Source organism: Patagioenas fasciata, chromosome 5 (assembly GCF_037038585.1).
Source record: "Patagioenas fasciata isolate bPatFas1 chromosome 5, bPatFas1.hap1, whole genome shotgun sequence".
In the NCBI taxonomy this organism is placed as follows: Eukaryota; Metazoa; Chordata; class Aves; order Columbiformes; family Columbidae; genus Patagioenas; species Patagioenas fasciata.
The window spans coordinates 25,555,765-25,568,068 of NC_092524.1; the positions used below are offsets into that span (position 1 = coordinate 25,555,765).

General features: G+C 39.7%; 1 protein-coding gene across 9 annotated transcripts in view; it reads right to left on the bottom strand.

The window, feature by feature from the left end:
• LRRC4C (leucine rich repeat containing 4C) overlaps nucleotides 1-12,304 on the bottom strand; it is a 572,608-nt gene that overhangs the window by 405,620 nt on the left and 154,684 nt on the right. The window contains exon 2 of one of the 9 annotated variants that reach the window (XM_071809102.1): nucleotides 1,792-1,923. The exons of the other annotated variants lie outside the window; for them this stretch is intronic. The gene's annotated coding sequence lies outside the window, so the exon portion shown is untranslated. The remainder of the gene's footprint in view (nucleotides 1-1,791; nucleotides 1,924-12,304) is intronic. 9 annotated transcript variants of the gene reach the window in all.

A 12,304-nucleotide genomic window follows, 5' to 3' on the forward strand; every position in this document is an offset into this window, starting at 1 on the left:
AGTGCTGGCTCATGGTCATCTTGCTGTCCAACAGGACTCCCAGGTCCCTTTCCCCTACACTGCTCTCCAACAGATTGTTCCCCAATTTATACTGGAACCTGGGGTTGTTCTTACCCAGATGCAAGACTTGCCCTTATTATATTTAATTAAACTTTTTCCTGCCCAACTCTCCTGTCCAGGTCTCACTGGATGGCAGCACAGCCTTCTGGCGTGTCAGCCACTCCTCCCAGTTTGGTGTCATCAGCAAACTTGCTAATAGTACACTCTCTTCCCTCATCCAAGTCGTTGATGAATATGTTGGATAGTACTGGTCCCAGTATTGACCCTTGAGGGACTCGGCTAGATACAGGCCTCCAACTAGACTCTACCCCATTGATCACAGCTCTATGGTTTCTCTCATTTAGCCAGTTCACAGTCCACCTCAATACCTGATCATCCAGATGACACTTTCTCAGTTTAGCTGCAAGGATGCTGTGGGAGACCATGTCAAATGCTTTATTGAAATCAAGATAGACCAGGTAGGACATGTGATCCTGCTTTGTCCTACCTACGGCATTGCCCAACAATCTAGTCTTTAATTCCTGGTAACAACTACGCTTTTGAGGATTATTGCTGCAGAAAATTTCTGTCATAAAATATATGTAGCAGTTAACCTTATCTCTACAGTTTTGATATGAAAAGCTATTTATACAATAACACCTCCCTTTTACCTAACCTTGAACAAGGAAAGAACATTGACCCCATGAGTTATGATGCCATTAGCACCTCTTCACACACATGCTGATTTTTTTCATTCCATACATATACATATGTTCATCATCTCAGGACAACAACAAATTTCAGACAATGCATATAAACATTTATGCTTAGGTATCTGAAAAATGAGGGAAAACACTGATTTTTTTCATTAATAATAATAAGAAGAAGAAGAAGAAGACGTGTTTATTAATAATGAAAAATCAGTGTTCTTTATTATTATTATTAATAATAATAATCATCATCATCATAATCATCATCTATGTTACGTTGTTAATAGAGGGAGAACAAGAAAGTTTAAGAATGTTTCCAGTCTCAACATGTCTCAAATAGTAGAAAATTAATCTCTCCAAGGTCACAGAAGCTGAAATTCACACACCACATTCTTTGCAGATTTTCTGTCCTTGAACTTTGTTACTTAATAGTAAAAATGTTAACCACAGCCACTGTTTCTACAGGATGACACATGAGAGCAATCAAAACAACCTACAGGTCCTTTGTGACAGAACAGGATACTGAGACACAGTTTCAATCAAGCTGCCTGGGTCAAAGAATCCAATAGTTTTGGATAGTCAGAAGAAGATGTAATTTTAAGTTTTCTATTCTGGCTTTTTGCAGTACCTCAAAGGAATTAATGAGTGGTTTGTGGTTGGTTGGTTTGGGGTTTTTTGGGGTGTTTGTTTTGGTTTGGGTCTTTTTTGGGGGGCAGGGGTTCAGGTGCTTATTTGATTTATTGTTTTTATTTTGTTTTTCTTTTTAATAAAAAACTTATTGGAAAAGAGGAGGAGGGAAAGAGACAGAAAGACCCTATAGGGTCTTGCATCAAAGTTTGATTTGCAACAATGAAGAAACTGAAGTGCTGAAAATTCTTCAGGAAATAATGACAAGGCAGAGTTTAATCTCAAGAACAATCCTTAAATGTAATCCAAATAAACAAAAACATGAGGCCACATACTACAGACAAAATATAATCTAAAAACAGATAGCCTGCATGACACATTAGTTCTCCATGAGAGTTAATAAAGCAGTCCATACCTTCTGGGTGAACAGCTAAGCAGTCAGATAGTTATGGCCAGCAAATCAGTGCTGACAGGGAAGTCAGATGGCATTCCTCTAGTCCAAGTGGATGGCTACCTCTTAGCTGGCCAGCCCATGGAGCTTCTGTCCCTGTAGTAGATATATTGGCCTGCAAGTCAGTATCTTGGAGCCTTGACTCATTTAGGGGTAGTCAATGGCAGATAGCATTTCAAGGGAAAAGGAAAAAGAAACGGGAGTCTGGGGAGACACAGCTTGAGAACAAGGTAAGAAGAATGGAGGGGAGGATACTACAGGAGAAAGGTAAAGCCTGTCACCTAAGTCAGCTGGAGTATTTAACAGCTCACCTCTGCATTTGAGTTGGAAACTTTGACAACAAAAGAAGCTATATAAACATCACAGCCCTTCATGCCTGCACAAAGTACATTTAGAGTATGAGGACACTTGACAAGGGAACAGGTGGTTTCCCTGAAACTGCCAAAACTAAAGTTGCCATTCTTAGGCAGTCAGAAAACCAAGATTTTTTAGAAGGTGTCATAGTATCATATCAGGACACAAATGCTGCTTTTTTTCTTTCCAGTTCACACAGTTGTAGTCTCAGTGGGGAATCAAATGATTAGATGATCTTGGAGACTAACTTAAGGCACTGTGACTAGTACAAAATGTACTCTGGTGGTTTGCAAGAAAGAAAGGAAAAACAAAACAAAACAAAACAAACAACCAAACAGAAATAATACTGGGTAGGGAATCTCTAAGATCACAAGCAACTGTAGGAATGATATTCAGTTTTTGAACATTTGATCACGAAGTCATCAAAATATTCTTTATTTTAATTTTTAGGATTTTTGATATTATTTCTTGTTTTTAAAAAAGCTACCCAATTGCTCATGCACACAGTAAAAATACACTGGTAACACTGCATACTGGTATCCCATGCGGGTATGCCAATGCAGATCATCACCTCTACCACTTGACCTAATAATACACCCCTGTGGTAAACAACTATCTTCTGTGAGGAGAGTCAGCCCTACCGCCTCTGAAATAAGTTTTCTGGTTTAACTTATATCATTCAATAGCATAAAACACAGCCTCATGAAAAAACAGTTTAGTCAACTCAGTCAAGAAACTACAGAGAAACCACTGAAGAAAACATCATGAAACTACACTGGTATTTGCTTGCTTGAGTGACTACCGCAAGAGCAAAGAGCAAAGTAAGATCAAGAACATAGTACTCCCTTTCTACCTTCAAGTGGTAACATCAGGCACTTTTTGGAGTTGAGATGTAGTTAAACTACCACATAAACACAGTACCCTGACAATAACGGGTCTAAAAATGACAGTTTCCTCACTGACCTCAGCAGCATGTCTTGTATCATGGACACTTTTTCTTTTCTACTTGCTAACAAGACACAGCCTGTGTTTCAATTCTTTTTCATGTGAAGCACTTGAAACTAAAGTAAATTTTCTCTTCTTCATTATAACTGCTTTACCAAATCAGTAGTTTCATACTGATTAAGCTTTTCTCTCTTACATGAAGAGATCAGAAGTTTGACAGTAATTCTAGCATTTTACCTGCTTTAGTTCACACAGTGGGTATTGACTCAACAGTGATGACTCATTTCTCTATGTTATAGGAGTAATGGCTCTTAACATGGTTGATGAGGACCTCCTTAGTTCTCCCACTAAGGATTTGCCTCAGCCCTAAGCATTCTGTGACTCAGTTTATTGGCTTTACATCTGAGTTCTGCTGGTTTAACCCTACTGAGCAGGTTCCAGTGTCTTCTACTGACCTGGTGTAGCGCCTCTAATATTCTTTTCTGCACATAACAACTCAAAACATGGACAACTTAATACTCGATTTTACTTTTTTTTTTTCCTTAAAACTAGTCTATGAAAAAATCTTTACCTTCTTTTGCACACAAAACACAAACATACCTTCCATTACAGACTGCATCAAGATATAATCTCTTGCACAATAATGCAAAAAAAAAAAAAAGACAAACAAATGAAACTAAAAAAATCCACCGAACAAAAAACCAACATCGCAACCAGAAAGTACTTTTACAGATAACAATATTAAACTTTAAGCAGTAACAATTATCTGGAACATCATGATTCTGTTTCTAATAGCTTGTATTTGTACTAAATTGCTCTCAAACCCTTCCTCACTGACAAAACTGCTATGATTTCAGTTTCGTTAAAGCTTTAGTCCAGCCAACCCTTTTTGGTTGTAGGAAGCGTCAGGATGGGGAACAAACAAAGAAAAAGGACTGAAGTACTTTAGTGGCATATATGACAACCACTTCAAAGCCATAAATCCTACAAAAGTACCTCAGAGAATAACAATCAGTCAAGACTTTAATCATCAGCAAAAGCTAGTTGGGAGAACAAGAAGGGTCCTAAGGGTAATAGCTGTAAAATGAAAGTGTCCACTGAGTGCATTTTTTTCATTACAGACAATTGAGCCATTTCTCAACCGTGTTTAACTTTAGCTTTTCCTGTTAGACCAGAGAGAGAGTAAGGGATATTATACCCATCTTCCTCCAGTGCAGATGAAAGAAAAATGCCAGAAATGCTCTAAGATAAACAATACTGCTTTCACAGATGTGGTTATGTGCCCTTTCTGGGAGTAGGCTTCTACGCTGAGTTCCAGCATTTGGTCCCTTGAACATTTAGCACCTGGTTGAAGTTCAGGCTCTGTTCTTAGCCCAGAATGCACAGCACACTTCAGATATCCTAACATGCATTTCTGAGTACAGAGACACATAATCCTATTATTCACATTACCCCAAAAATCTTTGCAGAAACTACTGTCTATCAAATTTCACCAAAACAACTCAGCTCTCAGTGGTAAAAATGTGGAATCTCTTATCGTTGGTGGTGTTGTTTGTTGTTGTCGTTTTTTTTCCCCCCATCCCCTTAGGAGCTATACTCTGATCTTGTAGGAACTCAATAAGGTGAGTTAGATCACTTCCATAGGAAAGGATAAGGTAAAGTTTTTCCTTATTCTGAAATTCCTAAAGACAAAAGAAGTCAACCTTTTTGGTGGGGAAAAAAAAAAAAGATATTACTAATGAACCATAAAGTCAGTTGGAAAATAGAAACAAAACAGCTAACTTCAATATTTGGTATTGATTTCTCTTCCCGCATTTTTCATTTTCTTCTAGTGTAAACTTTATAAAACTTTGGAATATAAGATCATGCATTTTTAAATGTAGGAAATCATGAAAATAGGATACTTGCATAACAAATAATTTCAGTACTAATTTTTTCAGTAAAACAAATATTGATTGAAACATTCCTCATGAGTGCTGATTATAATACTTTGTCACCTAAAAATGTGGTTTGGAATAATAGGAAGTGTTCATTTACTGCTGTAAACACAGCAGTTACTTTTGGAGGAATGAAAGGTATATGTACTTCATATATATATATATATATATATAAAACATTCTCAACACCAATGAAGAATAAGACAGGAAGCAGAAAGAAATCAATACATTTTTTTTTAACCAAAGCTTTCTAGTCCATCAGTGACTGGTCATTGTGGGAAACTCATCCTTCCCATAACATCTAGTCACTCATTCCTAATCTCCTGCAAAGCTTTCAGTTTCTTCAGGTGTGCCAAGTGATCAGGCTATGGGATTACAACCTATTAGGATATAGAAAGTCATGCAGTGAAAACCTCACCTGCAGCGGGATATGAATGAGTAGCCGAAAAAAGGAGCAGGGGAATTGTAGGGCTACTTCAAATTATAATGAAAGACAAACCAGCTATATTTGGTAGAAATGGCAGTTCATAAACTCTCTGCCATTTAACAGCCCATTCAAAATTAGCCACAGTGCAATCATCTCACACAATGTTTTTCAGATTAAGAAAATCTGAAGAGGGTCACAACTCCCAAGAAGAGAGAAAAATCAGTAATTTTTTTAAAAGCATCAGCTGTATTATTTCTCATAGGGTGTCCACTTCCTTGTGCTCTCTTCCCTTGTTCAGGATACAGAAAATGCTGTTCTCTTAAAGACAAACTAGAGAAGATTTTACTATTGCAGTTCATTGAATATTATGCAATACGTACCAGCAGCACAAATGCATATAAAGCCTTTTAGACTTAAGAAAGAATTTGAGAGGGGCTGGAAAATTGTTTTGGGTGTGATCATCTCAGTAACAGAAGCATGTCATAACCATCCTGGCTTTGAAACACGATATAAAACTTCTGGAATCACCCCGTCAGATCATATTTTACTTTCTAGCAAGACTTCAAATATATCTAGGCCACATACAACACTTCACCCACCCCAGATACACCTCAGTTGGCCCGACAACTGTAAATATTTTATCATAGCACTTTATATCTTGGCCTATTTCTTCAGGATATTTAGAACATTAAATAATCATTTGGCAGTAAACAACTTATGATAAACATTTTTCCCTCACTCTAGCACTGTTGCAATCTGGCTGTTTCAGGGCAGAATACTGGATCTTCTTCCTGTCTCTCTGTCAAATAGAGGATTTCCTCAGTTTAAAAGGTCTGTTTCCTTCCTGTATTGAAAGTTATTGACAAATCCCATAGGCTATCAAATCTTCTCTTGGCAGCACTAATTTGCTTGTTTCATTCCCTGTATGTTTATCTTTGATTTTAAAGATTCAATTCCTGATTAGCATTCAGTGTAAAGTACCTACAACTGCTGGTCCCTCAAGCCAGTCAGTTGGCCACATTTCCCATTAAAGAGCCTACCCTTGAGCAGTGGACTCACAGCACATGACTCCCTTTTATCTGCCAGTCAGGAAAGCTGCATATAACCCTGCCTGTTGCAGAAATACACAGGGAAAAGTTACTGTAAACTAGAGTGTTGCAGAGAAGTGTTCAAATCCAAACTTTCTGCTCTAGCAATTAGTCACAGAAAGAGCAAATCAAACCTTTCGGGTATATGCATTCTCAAGAAATTTTGATATTATTTTTAGCCAATGATCCTTGTGGGTCTGAGAATTCATCTTTATCAGAGTAGGAAAAGCACTCAGCATGCTACATGAGAGAGAATTCAATGGAAACTTTCAAGATACACACTATTCACATGACAGATGAAGGATTTCATTTGAATGATGAAGTGACCTTCATATTACTCGCATTATTATTCCTATATAAGTTACAGCAGAGAATTTCTTTAGAAAACCAATATGTTAACGTACAGATAATGGATATTTAATTAACAGTACAAAACACCCAAGATGGTAAGATCCCTATGGGAAAAAAAACTTACTGTAGTATAAGAAAAAGTTCATCATTATGAGTGATGTTTTATTCCTTATTTCTTGTTTATTTTTTCATTTCTCACTCTCTTTGCGTCCAAAGAAAGTAAGATGTAAATGCGTTGGCAAATTATGGAAAAAAAAAAAAAACTGCATAAAAAGAAATTTGAAGAAAGATCTTTTTCTCCATTTCTTCATGAGTGGGGTGGCATTTTAGGTAAGCTGAAAAATTCATAAGGTTGTGTGCAAAATAAAGAAATAAACTGTGATGGTGCTGTAACCAGAGGATCACATATCTGTCTGGTAGCAAGAAGAGACTGAAATGTATGTCTTCACCTATTGCTTGGTCATATAGACTGCTAATAAGGTTGAAGGAGTTGAGTTGTTATGGATAAAAATTAAGGGACAAGCTAACAAGGGGGACACTGTTGTGGGTGTTTGCTACAGGCCACCTGATCGGGAAGAGGAAGTTGATGAGGCTTTCTACAGACAGCTGGAAGTAGCTTCACAATCACACACCCTGGTTCATATGGGAGACTTCAATCACCCTGATATCTGCTGGGTAGGCATCACAGCTAAGCACGCACAGTCCAGTAGGCTCCTACAGATCATTGATGACAACTTTTTGACATAGATGGTGGAGGAGCCAACAAGGAGAGACATGCTGCTGGACCTTGTCCTAACAAACCAAAAAGAATCAGTTGGAGACATCATGGCTGGGGGCAGCCTCAGCTGCAGCAACCATGAGGTGGTGGAGTTCAGGATCCTACATGGAAGAAGCAGGACAATAAGTAGGACTAAAACCATGGATTTCAGCAGTGTGAAGTTTGACCTCTTCAAGGTCTTGCTTTAAAGAATCCCAAGGGATAGGGCTTTAGAAGGCAGAGGGCGTCCAAGAGAGCTGGCTAATACTCAAACATCACTTCCTCCAAGCCGAAGACTGATGCATCCCTATGAGGAAGAAATTGAGTAAAGGGAGTAAGAGGACAGCATGAATGACTAAGGAGGTCCTGTCAAAACTCAGGTGGAAGAAGGATATTTATGTAATTTGGAAAAAAAGGACAGACCACCTGGGAGGAATACAAGGAAGTTGTTAGAGTATGCAGGGATGCAGTGAGGAAGGACAGGCTCCACTTGGAAAAAATCTGGCCAGGGATGTCAAGGACAACAAGAAGGGCTTCTTCAAGTACAGCAGCAGCAAAAGGCAGGCTAGGGAAAATGTAGGTCTGCTGCTGAATGAGGAGGGTGCCATGGTGACAGATGATACAAAGAAGGCAGAGTTACTGAATGCCTTCTTTGTTTCCATCTTTACTGCTAAGACCAGCCCTCAGGAATCCCAGACCCTAGAGACAGGAGAGAAAGTCTCGCAAAAGGAGGACTTTGCCTTGGTTGAGGAAGAACAGATTAGAGATCATTTAGACAAGCTGATATCCACAAACCCATGGGCTCCAATGGGATGCACCCATGTGTGCTGAGAGAGCGGGCAGATGTTACTGCTAAGCTGCTCTTCATCATCTTTGAGAGGTCCTGGAGAATAGGAGAGGTGCCTGAGGACTGGAAGAAAGCCAGTTTCACTCCAGACTTCAAAAAGGGCAAGAAGGAGGACACAGGAAACTATGGGCTAGTCAGCCTCATCTCCATCCCTGGAAAGGTGATGGAACAACTCATTTTGGATGTCATCTCCAAGCATGTGTAGGAAAAGAAGGTTATCAGGAGTAGTCAGCATGGGTACACCAAAGGGAAATCATGTTTGACCAACCTGATAGCCTTCTATGATAGTATGACTGGCTGGTAGATGAGGGAAGAGCAGTGGACATTGTCTACCTTGACTTCAGCAAGGCTTTTGATACCGTCTCTCACAACATCCTCATAAGCAAGCTAAAGAAGTGCGGGCTGGTTGAATGCATGGTGAAATGTATCATGAACTGGCTGGATTGCAGAGCTCAGAGTGTTGTCATCAATGGTGCAGAGTCTGTTTACAGGTCCCCCAGGGATCAGTATGAAGTCCTATCCTGTTCAACCTGTTCATCAATGACCTAGATGAAGAGACAGAGGGCACTTTCAGCAAATCTGCTGATGATACCAAACCGGAAGGAAGGGCTGACACACCAGAAGGCTGTGCTGTCATTCAATGAGACCTGGACAGGCTGGAGGACTGGGCAGAGAAGAACCTAATGAAGTTTAACAAGGGCAAGTGTAGGTTTCTGCACCTGGGGAGAAATAATGCAAGGCACCAGTACTGGTTTGGGGTGGACCTGCTGAAAAGCAGCATTGTAGAGGAGGACCTGGGAGCTCTGGCCAACAAACAGTTGATCATGTGGCCAAGAATACCAACAGTATCCTGGGGTGCATTAAGAAAAGTGTGACCAGCAGGTCAAGGGAGGTTCTCCTCCCCCTCTACTCTGCCCTGGTGAGGCCACATCTGGAGTACTGCATCCAGTTCTGGGCTCCCCAGTTTAAGAAGGACAAGGAATTACTGGAGGGAGTCCAGTGGAGAGCTATGAAAATGATTAAGAGTCTTGATCACCTTTCTTCTGAGGAGAGACTGAGACAGCTGGGTCTGTTCAGCCTGGAGAAGGGTGAGAAGGGATCTTGTAAATGTTTATAAATATCTCAAGGGTGGGTGTCAAGAGGATGGGACCACACTCTTTTCAGTGGTACCCAGTGACAGAATGTGGGGCAATGAGCACAGACTGAAGCATAGGAGGTCCCATCTGAATATGAGGACAAACTTCTTTACCTTGAGGGTACCAGAGCACTGGAACAGGCTGCCCAGAGAGGTTGTGGAGTCTCCTTCTCCAGAGACATCCAAATCCCGCCTGGACACATTCCTGTGCAATCTGCTCCGGGTGAATCTGCTTTAGCAATTCGGTTGGACTAGATGATCTCCAGAGGTCCCTTCCAACCCTAACCATTCTGTGATTCTTTGATCTCAAGGGGTGATCATAACAAGCAGCATCCTGCACATAACCTGGCTATCACTTCATGGAGATTCATAAAAGCAGGCAGAATGTTCCTTTCTGATGCTTCTAATTCCTCTTGCCTGTAGGGCAAAGCCGGGAGAAAACTCGGTGTTGTGATACTTACAGAATAGAGATGAGCTCAGTAAAAGACTTCCAGTTTCCAAAACCATTCACTTAACATGAAGCAATAGCACAATATTACACAAAACCAACATGAACTAGCCCATTTTTATGTCACTATTGACAGAAAATAAATTGAGTTTTAAAGTAAAGCGAATCTGAACCACAAAGGAAAAATAAGTTAATCCTGATGTTGAGGGCTTGGAAGAAGTCCCTCCTTAAGGTGTCCTCTGCTTTCACCACAAGGTTGTGCCAGTGAAAGCTGTGGAAACTTTGAAACTACAGATGAGGATAAAGCTAGTGCTCGAAAATGCTGAATACACTTCCCCACATCCTTGAATGACTTTTTAAAAGGAACTTAATTATCTGATTGGCTGCTATGATAATGTTTCACTAACTCACAAACATCCATAGAAGAAAAAATGTTAGAGGCTGAGAAATATTTAATCCCTAAATCTTTGTATGTAGTCCTAGTTTGTAATCTAAAACAGGCCAAATGGAAGCCATGTCCACTCTTTTTTATAAAAACAGATAGAGGTGCATAGAATGCTTATGGCATAAGTTTAATTCTTGAAATCTGTTTTTCAGAGGCTCTCCTCCACTTCTAAAGATGGACAGTTTCAAAAGCAAATTTCCCCCTCAAAGGAAAAAAAAAGAGGTGATGTCACATTATTCACTAGATTACATATGGTCTAGATTGAATTGTCCTTCCTTGGTGAGGTAAGAGAAACAGAATTAAATAAAAAAGAATCTGTTAAAGAAAGAAAAATCTCAATCAATGCAAAATCAGTTGGCAGGTATGAATACAGCTTTTATTGCTTACAGGGGGTGGGAGGCAGAGAAAGTTATTTCTTCTTTCTTCTTTTTTATTTTATTTTTTTTTTCTGCTACTGTTACTCAAAGAGATGACAAATTCTGCCTAGAACTGGGTTGTAAGTTTACATTACACAGCATGTGTTCTGTCATTATTGCACTGCATAGCAGGATTATGGGTTTACTACACAGTGCCAGAGGCAGAAGATGATTCTGAAAATCACTTAGGAATCAACATCGCAGAAGATAATCTGATTTTTTTTTATTATCTTTATTACTTACGAACATACAAATCCAAAATTATTTTTATTCAATAAGAGAAGTTATAACTTGCATATTTCCCTGCCATGACTCTTTCGCAGCATCCTGATCCAGGAACATCTGGTAATGGATCAGTGTAACAAGCTGCCTACTTAAAAAATACATGACATTAGTGCCTTTAGAGGGTATTAAAGTTAAGGGAAATAAAAAAAATAGAAGTCTAAGATCATATCCATTATCTAAAGTTCGGTCACATATTAATCCTCAGGTCTCAAACTGAAACCATTTTGTGTTATGATAAGAAAACTGTGTGAAATAAGTTCCAGCGCAAAGACTAGAACGGAGTGAATGAAACTGGGACACATATGCAGAATAAATAAAGGTACCTGAAATAAGGAGAAAAAGACATATTTGTTTTTATGAAGGGAATTTTTCCTTACAGTACCAAACATTTAGAGAATGTAAAACTACTCACACACTACTCTTCTCCAAGCTGAACAACCCCAACTCCTTCTGCCTGTCCTGATAAGAGAGGTGTTCCATCCCTCTAATCATCTTGGTGGCCTCCTCTAGACCCTCTCCAAGAGGTCCATGTCTTTCCTGTACTGAGAGCTCTAGAGCTGGATGCAGGACTCCAGGTGGGATCTCACCAGAGCAGAGTAGAGAGGTAGAATCACTTCCCTTGACCTGCTGGACACGCATCTTTTGATGCAGCCCAAGGTATGATTGGCCTTCTAGGTTGCAAGTGCATATTCACCGGGTACCCTTTCTGTAGGTACCGTACTTCCCTCTTGTACTTCCCTATCAGAAACATTGGTGCTTACAGAAGTGAGAAGAGTGAAATGATGTCTCATTTAACCTTCCTCAGGTGTGCTGTAAATTTACTTTCAATTTCAATTTAGAGATTTAAACTAGACTCGAAGGGGGATGGGGTTGTAGCTGGGCTTGCATCAGTAGGGTATCACTCTAGAGTTCATGAAGGCTGTGAGGCCTCCCATACCCCTGGGGTGAAATCGGTGTGCTCAGCTCGCTCTCTGAAATGCCTGTACACCAATGTGTGCAGCATGGGAAATAAGCAGGAGGAGTTAGAAACCTGTGTTAGGGC